The sequence below is a fragment of the Culex pipiens genome, chromosome 2 (assembly GCF_016801865.2).
Source record: "Culex pipiens pallens isolate TS chromosome 2, TS_CPP_V2, whole genome shotgun sequence".
NCBI classification, from domain to species: Eukaryota; Metazoa; Arthropoda; class Insecta; order Diptera; family Culicidae; genus Culex; species Culex pipiens.
In genome coordinates this window covers 99,746,540-99,766,774 of record NC_068938.1, presented here as the reverse complement: position 1 = coordinate 99,766,774, position 20,235 = coordinate 99,746,540, and the positions used below count along the sequence as shown (strand labels likewise).

At 38.4% G+C, this 20,235-nt stretch overlaps 1 protein-coding gene across 2 annotated transcripts in view; it reads left to right on the top strand.

Annotated features, from left to right (window-relative positions):
• The first annotated feature begins 4,557 nt into the window (after positions 1 to 4,557).
• Positions 4,558 to 20,235, top strand: part of LOC120413125 (protein drumstick) — a 35,143-nt gene continuing 19,465 nt past the window's right edge. The window contains exon 1 of one of the 2 annotated variants that reach the window (XM_039573831.2): positions 4,558 to 5,917. The gene's annotated coding sequence lies outside the window, so the exon portion shown is untranslated. The remainder of the gene's footprint in view (positions 5,918 to 20,235) is intronic. The other variant, XM_039573830.2, reaches the window with a different exon arrangement.

The following is a 20,235-nucleotide window of genomic DNA, read 5'->3' as shown; positions in this document are numbered from 1 at the left end:
TAAATTACAAGTCGTGGTACACGATATGGCGGAAAGAAATTTTCTAAATGTGAGATGATTCAGAGAAGATTCATATTTAGAAAGTTGTGTTTCATATTCTTGTTTAAGGTGACGACTTCCATCAATGCCATGATTTTGCCTTCGACGCATTTTTTTTTCGCCGAAATTTTTGTTTTTGCCAAATCTTTTGAAAACTAATGATTGCAAAACAACTGAACTAGTGTAAAATGCATTTTAAAACACTTTTTCCATGCCAGTGTTGAAAGTATGGCTTGTTATTAAAATATTTTTTTTCTCTATAATTAACTTGGGCCACGATGCGTTTCCTCCCATGGTGCTTTATATGGGAAAACACCTTTTTCTGAAAATTTTGACTGTACAAAAAATCCAAATATTTTTATATTCGTTCAAGCATTTTAAATATGAATATAAACGCGAGAAAATGCATTTCTAATAGTACAGTTGTTAAACTTTTAATTCCAAAAATATTTAAAATATTTTGATAAAAAAATAGCATTTTAAAGTTTCAATTCATCTGCCCTGGACATTTTATTGAAATTTGTTAAGAACAACATAAAAAAAGGGAATTATATCAATAATAATTGTAAGGCCGTTGCAAATATTTTTTAAAGTTTTGTAGCCCCCCTCCCCCTTCAAAATCGGTCCGAAAAATCAGGGGTCAAGAAAATATTTTTTCAAAAAACTTCAAAATTTCAATGGAAATAGAAGTCTTATCAACTAAAAACAAATTGAAATGCATATTCCTGCGCTTAAAATCTTATTTAGCTTGTCTGGGATCGACTAAAAATATTTAAAAATTTTGTGAAATTCCGTTGCACAATGAAAAAAAAAAGTTCGTCAATGATAAGATTTTTTTAAAATTTATGATTGCAATATAACTGAGCAGGTATACAATGCATTTTAAAAGTCTTTTTGCCTTCCTCACCTTACTGAGGATAGGCTATAAAATCACTCGCAAAATGAACTTATTGATGTGACCTCGTAGACCCACCATCACGTATAAATATCGACTCAGAATCATGTTCTGAGCAAATGTCTGTGTGGATGTGTGTAGGTGGGTGGACAAAAAAATTGTCACTCGATTATCTCCGGACTGGATGAACACAGTTTGACCGTATTAGTCTCATTCGATCTGTCTTAAGGTCCCATAGGTCTCTATTTAAAACCAGCAAGTTTAGTTAAGTCCATCAAAAGTTATGCTAAAAAAACGATTTTGGCGTATGTCCGGAAGATTGTAAAAAGGGTGGTTTTTGCAAGAAAACCCATCATGTTATACATTTTCAGAAAGGTATTAAAAAGACCTTACCAATGAGCCCAAAACATTGAAGATCTGACAACCCTATCAAAAGTTATTAGCACTTAAGTGTTATTTATACACCTTTTGGAGGCCGGATCTCAGATATTTCAATGAAAATGATATCCGGGTCCATCATGCGACCCATCGTTATTAAGATAGTAGATAATCGAAAGACCTTTCAAATGAGCCTAAATCATCGAGGATCTGACAACCCTATCAAAAGTTATTAGCACTTAAGTGTTATTTATACACTTTTTGGAGGCCGGATCTAAGATATTTCAATGAAAATTATGTCCGGGTCCAACATGCGACCCATCGTTAGTTAGATAATCGAAAGACCTTTCAAATGAGCCTAAAACATCGAAGATCTGACAACCCCATTAAATGTTATTAGCACTTAAGTGTTATTTTACACTTTTTGGAGGCCGGATTTCAGATATTGTAATAGAAATATTGTCTGAATCTTCCATGCGAACTATCGTTGGATGGGTTTTTTATCAGACCTTGCCGATGAGCCAGAAATATTGAAGGTCTGCGAACCCTATCAAAAGAAATGAGTAATAAAGTTGATTTGTTAAACATGTTAACCCTCTACAACCCAACCCCGCCTCTAGACGGGCCTCGATTTAAAAAATCGCCAAAAATCCATTTTTCAACCAATTTTTGATCTTTAAAAAGCATTGGAAAGAAGAACTCTTAAAATTTTAGAAAATTTTAGGGTTGGAAGTTTGACTTGTTTGATGTGACTTTGTCAATGTTTTAAAAAGTGTCATTTTTTTAGGGGTCAACTTTGGCTGTGTTTTTTACTAACATTTCCTATATTTTATGTAAAAAGAAGTATGCAGTAATTTTTGTAGTGTCCCAGACTATCCCTCTGAGTATTTTTTTACAACTTAAATGATAATGGTGCCATTTCATAGCAGAAAATGAGAAAAACATGCAAAAAATTAAAAAAGTGACTGTAAAACCATGAAAAAATTAGATAGGCAAAATGTAATGATAGCAGGTGGTAGAATAGGCCAAATACTACCAAAAACAAACATAACCTAAACAAGATAAAAGCAAATTAAAATACTCAAAATGAAACAAGAAAAACATAAAACAAGAGAAGTAAAGTTTTCCGTAGAACAAAAGTTGCTCAAAATGACCTCCTAAACACGGGAAAAAGGGTTAAGGGGAATGTTGCATTTTTTACTGAATGTATTGACTTTATGAATGTGAGGAAGGCACCAACCACCTAAAGGTGGATTAAGTAACGTTTTTCATTAAAATGTAAATACCATGGCTTGCCATTTCAATTTTTACATATTTTTTTCTGCCCCCTCTCGACTTTGGTCAGAGTCGAGGGACATAAACTTCAAAAAATATAACGGCCTAATCTGATTTTCAAACTTTTAAACAGATACCTAACTTGAAGAAGAAGAAGATACAAAATAGTTTTGTCAAGTTTACCATCCCTCTTTGAAACCATTCAATAATTTAACCAAAATTCAGATATTCCCTTTTTTACCCCACAAGGTATGTCCAATTTACTCCTATGGCATGTTTCATCGAACGTTTCTAGGTTTGGTGATAAAAAAGAGGAATTGCTAATTTTCAAGCATAAATCTCAGACATCATCCAAACAACTCCCTGACACAATAAGTATCTATTTAATTACCATGGAATCTTTGCAAAGCCTTATTTCCAAACCATCGAATATTAGAATTAAGAAAATGCCATAAGGCTTGGAAACTTTTGCAGATTTTAATACAACTACTTGAACTTTTCAAACTTTCAGTATTTTTATACTCCTAAGCAATTACTAGAACTGACACAGTCACTCACATTGGCAATTACATTTGATATCTGAAGCAAAAAACTGAACAAATTGGCTGAAATTCGAATTGCTTGAATAGTTGAAGGCTTCTCCAACATGAGCCTTTTCGTTTGCCCCGATGTCCTTGCGGATTCCAGTCTGCAGTGTTTCTCGGCAGATCTCTTGCGCATCCTTTAGTTGCGCTCGTATTTTGATTTTTATCTGCTTTCATAAAAAATCGCTTGTTTAAACTCTTCTTCTATTCTAATAAATGTTCGATTTTTAATAACATTTCTCCAACCCCATCTCTGGCAACACTTCGCATCGTCGCGTACACTGAAAGAAAGGCACACAGCAATATCACATGTTTTACACGTGAATCTGCCCCATACGGCTTAGCATGTGAATTTCATGAGCAAATCACTTGAATCAAATCATGGAGCGACCCTGACATTCCAAATGAAAAACACGTTAATTTGACGTGAAATCTCACATGAATATGCAATGAATTTGTAGTGCGATTCACATGGATTTCCATTGGAATTCATGTGTGTTAAATATTTAGTATTTTCTTCATTATTTAATTGAATTATTTCATTGTGCAAGCATAAATAAAGTTTATTGCCAAAATAGTATATTTTTTTAAAATAGTAAAAACACATACAATAAATAAAGTTTTCTTCACTGATCCTTCTTGCGCAGCGTCGGAAAGTATGATTGCGATTCCGTTTCCGCGCTGGATCCGGAGGACTTGAGGGCACTTCCTGGCGAACGTCGGAAAGCACCGCCGAAATTAAGTGTTTGTCGTCGATAATTGTTCGCCACAGCACTGCCGGATGATATTTGAGCGGATCTTCCGGACCACCGCATCAGGTGTGGATTCCAAAGCCGACCACAAGCTGGAACTTGATTTCCTGAAACAACCCAAATAGGTGAAACTTTTAAATAAAATCAAAATTTCTGAACCTTCACTAAGTCTTCTATGTTGTACTTACCAAAAACTTATTGAATCTTTAAAAATCAGAAAACTTGTATAGAAAATCGGCAAGAAGTAAAGTTTTGACCATCATCGTCCGTGGCCATCTTACTAATGAAGTTTTTTTTCGCCACACGCAATTCAAAACCAATGCATTTGAATCTCACGTGATTTTCACTTCGCAATCGCAGGAAAAGTCAAATGGGGCAAATCAAAGTGAAATTCATTTGAATCTGCCGTTAACACCATGCGAAAAAAGAGTGAAGGATTTTTTGTTAGCGATCAGCTGGCTTTAAATGATTTTCGCATCTATCTGGCAGGCAGAGCATGTGTGGATCAAAGGAAAATCATGTGAATTTAACGTGTTGATTTTTGGAGCAGCTCACGTGAAAAAGCATTTGATTTTGCTGTGTTAGATTCTTTCAGTGTAGGACTCAAGCTTCAAGCCGTACCGAAGCGTGAATCAGCCGGCGCGCGGTCGGGGATCGCGGGGCGCAACACGGATTGCGGTTTGCGCGAACGAAACGGAACATTCAGCTCTCTCTCTCTCTCTATCTCTCGCGCTGCGGACTTCTCACTCCCTTGCTCGGGCCGTCAAGAGATTCAACTCAGAAGCAACATCGGCAGCCTCGAATTTGATGGTACATATATTCAGGGGTTCCCGGAGGGTGATGTGGTAGTGGGACGGCGGCGGGACGGAGAGAGTCAAACCCCGTCAACAACCCTGCTAGCGGCAGCAGCAGCAACAGCTTCGTCGTCGTCGTCGTCGTGTATTATATAGAAGGAGATTTAATGTACGCACTGTACGGGGTCTACGGTGCTACGGGGGGCATCAATAAAGTAGCTACTAGTGTAGGTTTTCTCTTTTGGTGTAGGCTGTCTCGTTCTCGCTGGTGGGATGGGAGATTAGGCTGTCTCGCTCGCTCTCTCGCACGCTCGGTTTCGTGTATCGCGGTTAAGTACAGTAGATGTCTGCAGTTTCCAGTTCGCAGCTACTATGCCAGAAAGTCTTTTGACTTCTGTTACTAGCAAACGCTCGCAACACTCGTTCCAAGTCCAGCGTACTAAACAGGCCGTTTTTTGGTAGCCGCGTTGGCCACCTCTTCCTATACGGTATTCTCCGATCATAACTTTTAAACTTTTCGGGTTACCCGATTGACTCTCCGTCGTCGTCGTCGTTGTCGTCGTCGGCAGTTTCGTCGCTCTTGCGCGCAACCTCCTGCCCGTAGCCTGTAGCGTTCGGTCTCCGGGGCCGTCTCTCGCGCCGCGCGCCGTTGTGCTGCTTATTTCGGTGTGTATTATTGCTGCCGTGTGTTGCCTGTGCCTGCCTGCCTGCCTGGCTATTGCTCTTGGAGAGTTCGTCTCATCATCTTCATCTGCGCGCGCCACTGCAGCCGAATCAACCGAAGTTCGTCGTCGACCCCGTCGTCGTCTACCTTCAAGTGCTCAGGAAGATCAATTTAGCGTCATAATAGCGATACGCACAGAAGCGTTCGGAAGTTATATTACATCGGCGATATTATTAACTCTCACAGCTTCGCGGACCGCGCTGGAGTTCGGGAGCAGTTCGGGAATAGTCGCTTTCTCCGGTGGATGTGCTGTACCGTCAACGGAACCGTTCTAAGGAATAATCCCTGCGAGAAAATAAGTGATTTTGAATGGTTTCTCATTCGATAAAGTGACTTCAATGATACCTGGTGTCGAAGGTGAAGCGATTGTGATACACAGGAAGAGTTCCATCCAGAGTGTTCAGCTGGAAAGGTGTTTCGACGAGCGAGAGTCATCGATGCGCAACGGATCCTGTAATCAAACGTCAACAATCCTGGTAAGTTTGAACAATTTCGCAAACTCACAACCTTTTGCAAAACCACGTTTCGGTGAAACGACCCCCGATCGTAGCAGGCGTCCGACATCTTGCCGATTCGGTAACCAACTGCTGCGCAGCAGTGCCGCGAGCGCTACCGGTCTTTACACCGCCTACTTTTTATCTGCTTCTGTTCCACCAAACCTCGGCTACCGTGCGCGCTCGGGTCACCAACACACTCACATTTTCCCTCGGGGGTCCCAACTCCGACGCGGTCCGAACATTGCCGACGGCACCGGCGGCTGCAAAATCGAAGCGCCGTCGGCGCTTTCAAATTGACACTCACTCAACTGGGTCGTTTCACCGAAAACGTCAAATTTTGGCGAAGGGCGCGTGGCTACCGGTTTTTGCGCCGCCCTTTTTTGTCCGTTTACGCTTTGACCGGGTCTCGAACCCCCGAGTGGCGGCGGAAACCCGTTTTCATAATTAGACGCCGCGCACGCACGCACACAGAAGCCCCCTCCGATCGTTGATGGCCGGCTACCGGTGTTACGCGCGCGCATGTGTGCACAGTAGCCACGTTTTGCTCTTTCTCTCGCGGGCTCCTTTTCTCTTTTGCTACCGTTTTTTGTTATTCGCGTTTGCCGGGCGAAGGCGCGGATTGGTCGAAACGGGAGCCCGGGCGTGTGTGTGTGTGAGAATGAGCGTTTTGAAAGGTTGATTGGGAGAAAGAAATGGCTACCGGGCTTTTGTTTGGGGTGGGGAGAAAGGTTTTTGATTGGATGCGAATGAAGAGCGGAATGAATAATGCAACACAATTTAAAGTAAGAAATATTGTTAAATGAAACATGCCTGCTCATTTCAATTTGTTTTAATGGAAATGTTTCAAAAAGTAATTTGTATTGTGCTTTCTGACATTTACATTTCAACACTGAAATAAAAAAAGGACCAAATTCCTAAATTCTAGGAACATTGGCTCCTTTCCTTATTTAGTAATTGGGTTTTTTGGATTTCTTTATAAGAAAAGGAGGAAAAATTCCTATAATTTAGGAATTTGGTACTTTTTTTTTATTTCAGTGAACAAATTGAAATTGAAAATACAGTGGACTCTCTCGTTGTCGATATTGAAGGGACCGTCGAGAGCGGGAGTTATCAAATTATAGAACGAAAAATCAAAGCAATCTATTTGAAGGGACTGAAAAATGTATTGACAGCTGGAGCAATATTGATATCTAGAAGATCGACAGCCAGAGAGTCCACTGTATTATAAATCTTCCAGAAAACAGATATTGCGATAAATATGTAGAATTCAGGTCTGGATAATTGTCAATCCTTAAAAGTTGATTGAATGGTCGTACACCCAAAATTCAGAATCGAGATAATCGTTCTCTCAAAATTTATTGAGGGCTCAGTGCCAAAATCGATAGAATAATGGTACCAACTCACACCATCATAACAAATGAGTTCATTCGTTAGTTGAATCAATAAATCTCCAACAAGTGTCATACATCGACTTCTGACTTCTCCTTGGTCACCAAGCTGTGGTGGCCGAGGCAGCTAAGTCATTAGATTGGTTTGTTAAAGGTCTCTGGTTCGATTCCCGTTGTCGACACTTTTGGTTTTTTGTTTGACGAATGAACTTTTTTTGCAAATGAACCTCGAGAGAATAGTTCTATCGCCCATCTCGAGCTGTGTTCTCTGCGTCCGTGAATGGTACCACTATTCTCTCGACTCGAGACCATCATTCTCTCGGACTAGCGCTGCCAGTTTTGGGTGTATGGCAGCAGAAAATCAAGATTGTAGCTATTTTTTTGGAGATCATTTTCTGATTATAACTTGAAAGCAATATTTATGAAGATGTTCTAAATATCCTCATTTTACATGTCTTTTATGGAATAGCGTTTGATTTGCGTTTATTTTTATGTTTCGTTTTATTTTTTTAATGTTTAAAAAAAGTTTATGGTTTGATTTACGCAATATAAAAAACAAACAAACTCTTTTTGAAATGTAATTAACAAAAGATGATTTAAAAGTTAGGTAAAAATGCTTACATTTTTAAAGAAATTGCTCCTAAGCAGTAATTTGAAAATTCTAGGACTGATTGGACAAAATTTTAAGCAAACAGTGGCATACCAGATAAAATAGCGACATAATTCCATAAATCAAAAAGTATTTATTAAAATAAAAGGCCATTCGAAGAAATATTAATGTTAATATAAACAAACGGTTTCGTTTGGAGAAAAATAATAATTTCAAACCTTATAATTGTTGAATACATTACACTTTAAATAAAAAACCCCATTGTAATATCCTCTCAAATTGAGCGTTTGGTACGGTATGTCCACGCATCCTTCCTTCCCTCTAAATGCTGTAAGATGTGATCCATACTCAGAATCCTCTCTGCGGTAAACACAACTGAGTAGGACTGGATGATTATATTTTTGTAATACATACATTTACAATTAGACTCGAAAATCTAAAATAAGTCAAAGAAAAAATATATTTTTAATCAATTCGAATATCCAATGTAAATTTTTCTTCGGATAATCGAGTCTGGATCTTGGTCTGGATTGTATTAGAAGAAATCAAACAAGCAAAATTGCATTAAAAAATGATTGAAATTTTGGACATGCATTTTAATTAATAATGGAATTTTATATTATGTTTGGTTTTTGATTGAGATATTCACCTATAAAGTAACAATTTACCAAATTTTGTTAAATTTGTAATGCTACTTTCAATATAAATTTTATAGAAGAATCGCTTTAATAAAAGACACTTGTGTTCTTAACCCAAATAATTTATAATTGATAGGCATTTATAAAGCTTTAGAAAAAAAGACAAATAAATTATTATAAATGCTTCAAAATTTCTTTAAGCAAAATACTTCGTTTATAATTACTTATGAATATTAAATGATAAATGTTTTCGTTTTCGTGGTTTGTATTCTATTCAGGTGATAAAGATAAGATTAACAATATTTTTGTTTTGTTAGGCCGCTGCAATTTTTGTTTTTGAAGTTTATGTCTCTGACGCAAGTCGAGGGGGATCTTATAAAATAATTATATAAAAACCTAAACTACAACAACGGTTTTAACATTTGGACGAAAAAAGTGTTTTGTAATGTTTTTCATAACAGTCCAGTTGTTTTGCATCCATTTATTTTCAAAATATCTTAGTATTTACCACAAAAAAGGTTTGCTCAACAAATCGAAAACATCAGAGTTTCATAAAAAAATCAAATATTTTTTTAACAAACCCAAACATGCATAGAAAATGTATTACAAATTGTTTTCAGCTGTTAAGATTTAAATTTCCATTAAAATTTGAAGTTTTTTTTTAAACTATGTTTTGCTCCCGGAATTCTCGGGCCGATTCGGAAGGGGGAGGGGACTAAAACCTTGATAAATATTAGCAATGGCATTATTTTCCAAAAATTTGGAATTTTAAAAGTATGGACACATTTTTTTCTTGTTTGTATCTTCTTCTGCAAAATATTTGGTAATTATTCATATGTATAACACAAAGTTACAATTTTTCAAAACCTTGATTTCAAATTTATTCCAAAACAACTCAAGAAAAAATCCGCCCAAAGACACCTCCCCTAATAACAATTAGACCGCACATTCCACTCAACATTCCAGCGACCCACGTTCTGATGGGGTCCCACCCCCGGGGTCTCTCTATCATCTCTTGTTAAGGAGCAACCTCACCTTCCCAGGAATCCATCAATTAGTGAAGGATTCTCAAACAAATCCATCGCGTCCAACAACAACAAATAGGCATTAGGCGAGGGGTCTCAAAAGGTCCCGCGCGTCTGCGTAATGATGCGGCACTTTCTAATGATCTGATCCCAAACATCGCTCAGCATCCCTCCGATCATCATCATCAATAACCGCGCAGAGCAGTACTAGAGTGTGCCCCGTAACATTGTCAAGGGTCTTCTTTTCTCTAAGGTGAGTGAGTGTAAAGGACCCTAAAACCCTAAGTCGAGATCGGATCGATGAATGAAAGTGGATTCCTTTGTGGCTTCTCCCGAAGGAGGAATCTGGACACTCACCCCGAGGGTCGTTACGGAAAATTATGTATTTCAACAAGTTGATCACATCGAAACATCCGTCACACCGACGGGGTTTTTTTGTTGTTGGATTCTGAGGTCAAGAGGAGAAAAGAACCACACCAAAGTCACGGTCGCTGGGCCGAAGAAGATCTGGACGAGATTCCTGGGCCAGAAAGATCGATAAAGTAAACAAATCGATCGTGGACGGTCTAACATGAAAAATGAATTCAATGACATGGCGAATATTTGCTGCGCTTTTTTGGGAAAGGTTCTGCCTGCTGTTTGACAAAGTAATGCGAGGATCCTGGTCGATTCGGGGCGAAGAACAAATGCACCAGAAGATTGTCCGCAGTAGATATGTCTTTATTTATGGCCCCGAAGAGATCTGCAAGTTGCGTTGGGTTTGATGGCTGGTGCAGTTAGAAGGACTATCTGGAACGGCTACTTATATAATGGTAGAACTAGTTTGTTATTAAACTATTGAAGTTCTGTCATCCAAAATTAAAATTTATAAGTGGAGCTGAAAATGTGCATATGATATGACAAATGATACAGTATGGCCCATAAAAATGCGACATTGTTTTTAGGTGGTAATCGGGCCTATTTTGACTATTTACGATGTATGTAGCATGTGTACATGTTAAAGAGGATCCAAACAAACAAATAATGCATTGAAAACCTTTTCCTAAACTTTAAAAAATGGCCCAGCACATTTAAACTTAAAATTCTCCAAATTGCTCCCAGCCCAGGCCATATAAAGGAAAAATGACTTTTCTTTGTTGGTCGATCTGAAGAGCCACTTATGAATTTTTGTATGGATTAAAAAGTAAACAGCCTCCTAGGTTACTGTTTTTGAGACGTGAAACAATTAATTTCATCGAATTTTTCGCATTCTATTATTTAACTACTTCTACTTAAACAAGTTATAAAATATCCCGATTCTGAAAATGCTTCAATTTTAGGAGTTTTTGGAGTCTACAATGATTCAAGGAAAAAATAATAATGCAACAAATGATGGCAATTGACTCTAACAGATGCCCTGATATGACTTTTAAAAGTATAGAGCCGTTAGGCATTCTTTAGAGGCATCGACATAAGTTTAAAGTTATTAATTTATTTAGACCGAATCACTCTAGATGACGACCCAAATTGGATTTTTCTCTAAAATGACTAATTCTATCAAAATGTATGAACTTTTCCGATTGGGCGTATTTAAGAGGGACTACTGGCGATGCTTTTGGCACAGGGTTGGAAATTTTAAACTGTTCCGTTTTGCCTTCCCCACTGAGGTAAGGCTATAATCCTGCTCTAAAAATGAACTTTGTATAAAAACGTCGTAGACCCACTTCATGCATACATATCGACTCAGAATCGAAAACTGAACAAATGTCTGTGTGTATGTGTGTGTGTATGTATGTATGTGACCAACAAACTAGCTCATGTTTCTCGGCACTGGTTGAACCGATTTGACCCGAACCTGTTGCATTTGACTTGGTTTAGGGTCCCATAGATCAAGTTTTATACAGATGGAAGTTTCGATAAGTAGTTCAAAAGTTATGTATAAAAATGTGTTTTCACATATATCCGGATCTCACTTAAATGTATGTAAACTATGTCCGGGTCCATCATCCGACCCATCGTTGATTAGATTATCAAAAGACCTTTCCGAAGTCCGAGTCCAAAACATTGAAGATCTGGCAACCCTGTCTCGAGATATGGCCACTTAAGTGACATGTATGTGCTTTTTGGATGCCGGATCTCACTTAAATGTATGTAAACTATGTCCGGATCTACCATCCAACCCATCGTTGGTTAGATTATCAAAAAACCTTTCCAACTAATTCAAAACATTGAAGATCTGGCAACCCTGTCTCAAGATATGGCCACTTAAGTGACATTTATGTACTTTTTTGAAGCCGGATCTCACTTAATTGTATGTTAACTATGTCCGGATCCACCATCCGACCCATCGTTGGTTAGGTTATCAAAAGACCTTTCCAAAGAGTTCAAAACATTGAAGATCTGGCAACCCTGTCTCGAGATATGTACACTTAAGTGAAATTTATGTACTTTTTTGAAGCTAGATCTCACTTAAATGTATGTAAACTATGTCCGGATGCACCAACTCACCCATCGTTGGTTAGATCATCAAAAAAAATTTCCAACGAGTTCAAAACATTGAAGATCTGGCAACCCTGTCTCGAGATATGGTCACTTAAGTGACAATTATGTACTTTTTTGAAGCTGGATCTCACTTAAATGTATGTAAACTATGTCCGGATCCACCATCCAACCCATCGTTGGTAAGATTATCAAAAAACCTTTCCAACGAGTTCAAAACATTGAAGATCTGGCAACCCTGTCTCGAGATATGTTAAGTGACATTTATGTACTTTTTTATTCCGGATCTAAAAAATAGATGAAATTTTTGTACAATTCCATCATATCAGCCATTGTTGGTAATAAGTAAGGAAGGCTCCAACCACATAGGTGGATTAAGTTAGTTTTTAAGATATAATTTATGAAATTAAGGTAAATTTTGTACCAAAAATACATCCATTATTGTAGCCCACCAATACCCAATTTTGGCGAACTGCAAAAAACTGTCATGAAAATATCTTCAGAACATACTAAACTAACACCATGATACATAACAAAATCAGTTTGTTAAATACATTTTAGAATGGAAAAAATGCACATGTCGCATTTTTTTATGGGCCATACTGTAGTCTCAGTTTGGACCCATGGAATTATTTTTTTCCAAGTTCCAATCGAATTTCAAGCTTAATTTCAAAAAAAAATCAAGCAAAAAGTTTTACAAAATGCTCATTGCATGTTAGAAATAATGTTACTGCCAAAAATGTGGTATCAAAACCCAAGTGAAAGTGTTACATTTGATTAAAATATAAAAAAGTGTAAATTATTTATAATTGTTTTTTTACGATTGTGCCTGTTTTTTTTTCAAAACAATATTCTTATTTCCAGTAGTAGTTTGTTTTTTTTAAGGAGAATGAGGAGCAACAAACCATAAGGGGTAACATGTATAAAATCTCAAAATTTCATATTATGAAAATTTGTTTAATCCACTCAAAAGATGATTTCCAATCACTCCTGAAAGTTTCAACGGAATGTCTTAAAATTTATTTTCATATTAGTTAAAAATGTATGTAATGTATCATTTATGTAATCCCTTAAATCATATTTGTATTGGCCTTACTATTTTAATTAACAATAAGTTTTTTTTTAAGTTTCATTGTCGTCAAAATAACATTAACGATAACATATGGCTTAGGGTTTTGGACATTTTTAAAATTTTCGGCTTTTGTATAGCTGTTACAATGTATAAAGCATTTTGCGATACTTTTTGTTAAAAAATATGAAAAATAGGCTTGAAAATTGGAGGGTGATCTTTCCAGACCTTGACCAGAGCCGATGTACAAAAGCTCAAAATAAACTTTATACTAGCCTTATCACCCGTAAAAAAATATTAAAAGAGATCAAGGAACCTAAAAGTAAACCAGTTTCTGAAATCAGAAAATAATATTTTTTTTATTTTTTCGCCCCCCCCCCCCCTATCGACTGTGGTCAGAGTCGAAGGACAAAAAACGAAACTATTGGCACTACGCCCCCCGGGGCATGGCCTTCCTCTAACGTGGGATTTCTGCTCCAGCGCCTCTGACGAGACAGGAGAAACCGGGACCGACGTTTTACTTCACCATCCGATAGAAGCTCAGTGGATAAGGCGGGAATCGAACCCGCGTCTCATAGCATCATCGGGATCGGCAGCCGAAGCCGCTACCCCTGCGCCACGAGACCCACGAGTCGAAGGACATAAACTTCAAAAAATATTTGCAACGGCCTTATTTAAAAAAGAATCGTCAAGTCTCGCAAGTAGTGAATCCCTTTTGTTATTCAAAATGACAAAGCATTCTCGTGTAATTTCATCATGAAACTAGGTCAGAAAATTTGTTATTTTTTTACATTTACTAGTTTGATTTTTAACTAATTTTTTGAGTACTTTGTTTCAATCTCAACCAGATCTGAAATGACCTTATATAATGAAACATTTTAAAAATCTTGTAATTCATTAACACGATTATCAACTTTTTTTTATTGTTAGTAGCAAATTGAATTATCTGAATAGATATTCAATTTTCTTACTATATATATAAAAAATTTCGACGGTTTTGTTCGAACGCGAATCAGTTCAATACGGAGCGTCGGATCGAGGTGCTCTTTGTTGCGTTGGGTTCGTATAAGTCCAAGGAAGGTTCTTACGCCAAAAAGTTACAACTTTGGCCACTCTGAAACCGATTCCGGAAAATCTGCAGATTGCATGGGAAAAGTTACGTAAAATCAAATTTAGATCACAGGAGGCTGAAGAAGCAAAAAAGTTAAAAACGTCAACAAACGACAAAAAGGCAGAACGAAGTTTGTCGGGTAAGGCTTGTTTTCTTAATATATTTTTTGGCATCTTAAATAATTTGTTGAATGTTGTTTGTCTCTAAGACAGTCTATTTTTTTTCTAAAAATGTATAAATTGATAAATCAAAAGTTTAACTTTTCAGCACTTGTTTCGTAAAATATTACTTTTCGACATTGTTTTGGTTTTTGAGTCGAGCAAACACACGGACGGTAAAATAAAGCGGTGAAACAAACGTTTCAATTAATGATATTCAAAAGTGGTTGTCGGTTACAACTCGTAGCAAATCTCGACTTTTTCAGCACTCGTCGTATTCATCCAACTCGGCGCTTTTTTCAACTCGTTGCATAAACTTCCATTATAATTTACGAAATATACCGTCGGCTCTCCCCCTTAGCACGTAATTGCGTGACACCGGTAGTATTGCCACCACGTGTTTTGGCCGCTCGCTCCACTTACGGGGACCGATAACCAATTAACTTATGCCCACACGAGCCGCCCAATCAGTCGAGCAAAGGCCACCGAAAGTCGGCACACTTCTGACGGGGGACCGGGCAAAAAACGAACTTTTTTCAAACGAATATCGATATGCACACAAGAGTAAACAAACAATATTATCACAGCAGAGCAGGGTAGAACAGAGAGTCGAGGAGGTGGAAAAAAGGTCGTGCCGCCACCAATATCAATTCCGTTGCGTGTGTGCGCGCCCAAAAGAGTGGTCGTGTGTTTGATTTGCTTGCGGTTTGACAGAGAGAGCAAGAGAGCTTTCATCGAATTATGGGTGGTCAGACACGAGGACTTTCACACATGTCCGACCGAGGAGCAAAACGGGGCGGCACAACTTCAAACGCGTGTCGTCGTGCACGGAAACGGTTCGTTGGTTTTGTGTGTGTGTTTCGAAATATTTGGTAACGAAATATCGCCTTGAAGCCAAAAACGAGCCAACAAAACAATCTTTATGTTTGGTCGCGTGTAACACCGGTGAGCAAAGGTGGAGAGGAAAATTGAAAAATAAAATATCCATTCAGAAAACGATGTTTTGGGTGATTGAAAGTCTTTCTAGGGTAAGGGCACTCATGATTGATTTTTGTTTTGTAGAGATATAAATGAATAGATGAAATTTCTGGGCAGGACAGTGAGTGAGCAAACAACTCTCTTCACTCCAGATTTTACTCCTCTGGAGCAAATCGAAGCAAACGTGAGAAAAGTAGAGCAAACGGGAATCTGGAAGCAAGAGAGTTGTTCGCTTGCTCACTGTCTTGCCCTATGGATGGAATGCACGCTGCGTTATTGTTATTTTTTTGTCAAGGTTATCAGCAATTCTTCAAAAATTTAAAATTTTAAAAGCTTTAGACCCAAAATAGGTCCACCAACCCCAAATTTGCATAACAATCGAACCAACTCGCGTGGTCAGTTTGATTTACGTTCGTCACAAAAACTGTCCGGCCACGGTGTCCGGTCCAAAGTGCGAGACAGACGTAAAGCTCATCTTTAATTTATAGATGCGCTTAACGGGTGTGTGCTGCACTTTGGGGGGAACGAAACTTGCGCCATCCGTGGTGAGGGCGCAGTCCCAGGGGTTAAATTCGGGACCGGGGTTGATTTATTGACGACCACAGTGAAAGACGGAGTGAAATTTATGAGTGGTGATTTGTACATAATTTACACGAATTTGTATCCCTCCCTCCCGTGCGTTTCTCCGGCGTTTCGGTTAGAGTCCTGCCCGGGGTAAGCGAGCAATTTCTGGTGGTTTATGCAAATTAATTACGGCGAACGTTGGGCCAATTCTCGTGGGAAATGAGAGTCAATGTTGTGTTTTGGTAATGGAATGAAATCCGGTTATTTTTTGTTGTAATTAAGTTTGAAGTTCATTCTGCAAGTTCCCACGATGATCATGTTCGTACTTGTTGTCTCTCAATTTCAGTCTCAGTCTCAGTCTCAGTCTCAGTCTCAGTCTCAGTCTCAGTCTCAGTCTCAGTCTCAGTCTCAGTCTCAGTCTCAGTCTCAGTCTCAGTCTCTCAGTTTAGTTCTGTTTTCTCAAAGTTGAAATCTCAGCTTCAGTCGGTCAATCAGTTATTGTTGCGTCAAATTTCCACGAGTTCTACAGTTGACCTGCTTCTCATCGCCAAGATTTACGACGCTGGTGATTGAAGATGATTAGCTGGCGCAACTTCCAATCCGGCGCAAATGAAGTGATAAATGTGTACTAACATTAACCCTCCGAACGAAGAAACGGCGGTGATTAGCGCGTATCGTGTGACTGCTAGGACGTCGTCGGGATTAGAATTAGAACTGCCGCCGATACTAACTGCGGTGAACGCGCAACAGGTCATTCAATTTCATCTGCACTAGCTCGTTGATGTAATTACCGACGTGTTGTACTAAACAGCCCCCTCTGCAGCAAGGGCTGCGAAGATTTACTGACGACTCAATGTTCGTCGAGAGTGATTGAGTAATGGACGATCTGCCGGCAGCAGCAGCCTCAACAACCAGGGGTTGGAAATTTTTCACAACCCGTAATAACCTGCAACTAGCCTCACCTATCATTTATCATGTGTCCGGGGTCCCAGGTGCCCGTGTACCTCCCCGTCTTGTTCCGAGAGCAACACACCACTCCCCGTCGATGTAACACCCATCTTCCGAGACCACCAGACCACCCGAACTCCAGAAACTGCATTCTTGGAGTTGTTCTCCTCCCACATGGACCACGGCGTCGGGGAGGTTGTCGTCGTCGTCGTATCTTGACTGCCGCGGAATTCCTCGGCGGAGGACCTCGTGTGAACACACCGGGGCCAGTGCTGCCGTGCTCGTTATCTACCCCAACGAACAGGGTCTCTTTGCTCTTCGCACCTTCTCTAGTGGTCGAACCCGGTGTTGGACTACCATCTTGACACCTTAACACGACATGACCATCCTTTAAGATAGCCACGGTTGTTCGGAGCTGACCGCACCATTTATCTCCCCCCAGAGGACCCCCTTTTTAGAGCGAGTGCGCGCGCGCTATCGACCTGGCCAGGAAGCTGTTTGTTTTTGGACCAACAAGACTGCACTTTGGACGACGACCGTTAAGGAATCGCTGGCAACGCTGGCTCATCCGCGAGTTCCGCTCATCTTTCACCACACACCGGGTATTAGCCTTATAACCCGGGTAAGCCTAGGATAAATGTGTATCAATGAATTATGGGCCCGTAATCGGAACCGGGTCCCGTGTACGGACTGGACACACGGGACCACGGCGTAAAGTGAATTAAAGCGAATCGCTGCCGCAGTGCCGTTCATCAACCGGCCACAGAATCTTTCAGCGCGGACACGCGACGCCGTTGCGCGGACAAACAATAAAGTAATTATTTATGGCGTTGCTGATTGTTGAAATAAGATGCAACGGGGCGAGAGCGCGCGCGCGTGTGCAGTTCGTGTGCAGTTGCAGGCTGGTGTGGAGTTTGACTCTGGTTGAAAGAAGTGTTCAAGATTGGTCAGAAAAAATACTTTCTTAGTTTGAAAACGTTACTTAATTCACCTTTAGGTGGTTGGTGGCACATTCATAAAGTGAATACACTACACAGCCAAAAAAAAGTGTAGAAATAACACATATTTTTATCAAAATATCTAAGATCCGGCCTAAAAAAAAGTGTATATTAAAACAATAAAGTACTTATTACTTTTGATAGGGTTGTCTGACCCTCAAACTTTTGGGCTCGTTGGAAAGGTCTTTTGATTACCTATCCAACGATAGCAATTTTTTCATCAAAATATTTGAGATTATGATGATTATGATGATGATCCGGCCTCAAAAAAGTTTATAAATAACACTCAAGTGCTCATGACTTTTGATGGGGTTGTCAGATCTTCAATCTTTTGAACGCGTTGGAAAAGTCTTTCAAATAACTTTCTAACAATATATAGAATGACAGAAACCACCCTTTTGCAATCTTTCGAATTTAGCTAAAATCGTTTTTTAGCATAACTATTGAAGTACTTGTCTAAACTTCATAATATTAACTAGGGTCTTGTGGGACACCAAGACGAATCGAATGAGACCAAAACGGTCCAAATCGGTTCAGCTAGTCCGGAGATAATCGTGTGCATATTTTTCGGTGCACAGACTTACAGAATTTGATTCTGAGTCGATAGGTACATGTGAAGGTGGGTCTACGAGGTCGGATAAAGAAGTTCATTTTTCGAGTGATTTTATAGCCTTTCCTCATTAAAGTGAGGAAGGCAAAAATCATCAATAATGACGAATTTCATTTTATTTTATTTTAAATGTGTTCATATAATAGTTTTAAATATTTTATAGTTTGAAATACTCCCAAAAATATATATTATTCCAAATACATTTATGTTTTAGTCACCTTTTGGATGAAGTCCAAAGTTTTTTCGTAACTTTTATTTATTTTTAAAAGATTTTAAAGAAAAAACAAGGAAATTTAATTTGTTTAAAGTATAGTCATGACTCGAAAATCCGAACCGAAGTTTGATTATCCGGAGCTCTTCATAAGAATTGTGCATAAATGAATTATGGATTTTTTGTATCATCATTATGTTTTTTTTTTGGTTCTATGATTAATTTTGAGGCAAGCAACTCCAAATAAGTTTAATTCTAGTTTAACGACTTCAAAAAAAGTCACATTTGAGTGGATAAATATTCCCAATACTTCTTCACCGCCATCTTGGATTGCATATTCGCCGCTCACTTTGGAGACATGTTGGGGTCATATTTCAAATCAATAACTCAAATTCAGAAAAATAATCCCATTTTATGTGATTCGATTATTCCAAGTGTGTATTTGCGATCGATTGATCGAATTATCGTGAAAAGTTTGGAAATACCTACATAGAGAAATTTTGTATTCAAACTGAGTATTTTTTTAATGACTGCAGTATGTTTTGAACTAAGCTGTTTGTATTTCAAATAATTTTGTGATGTTAATTTTTGATGTAATATTGATTCCAAAAGTTTTTTTTTTAATATTTTTTTGATTCAATTTTTTTTCAAAATGCTTGGGAACAAAAACATGATTTTCTAAATAAATGTGGAGCTTTGTCCAAAACATTTTTTTTCCTGTCAGTGTTGTTGATGAAATTGCCCACTTTCCAAGTAACATTTTAGGATTTATTGTAGTTGTTACAACCACTACAAAACCTATCAGTCAAAACCTACATTAAAACCACCTAGTAGTAACAATATCCCCAGAACCCCGATAAACCCCTCTTAAAACCCAAACATCCGTAAAAGTTTGTTACGGCCTATTTATAAAACCTTCATGGGAGTTCAAGGCATTACTACTGAATCTTAACAACCTCCTTAAAGCCTTAATAAAACCTTCGTATAACTCTGTGTGGTGCGAGCTCTGTCACCGTTTTCATACCAGCTCAAACTGTCAAAATTGCACCAGCGTTTCAAGGCTTTCAACGCTCATGGTATGACAGATTTTCAAATCAAAATATATTTTTTAATTTTTTTTTATTAGGATTTGAATGAATTTTTATACTTATAAATTGGAAGTTGTCAGATTTGTTTATGTCAAGCTCCACAGTAGTGTGGTTCAGTCCCCCTTGGAAATGCAAAAAGTGGTCAAAAACCGTTGCATTGTTGATAAAATCATTGTTCTATGTCCACTAGGGTGGCTTGAAGTTGTATGGGAAAAATTCAAAATGGACTAATTCAATCAGAACAGGCATTTTCCGGTCCCATTTGGGCCCCCAAACAACCCCCCAAAATTTGGGAGCGATTGGATTTGACCCGGCTTTCCGCAAAGTGATTAAAATATGTATGGAAATTTGTATGGGAAAACCCTCTTTTTTACATTGTGATTTTTATAATTTTCATTTTTCACTCAATTTAAAAACTAACAC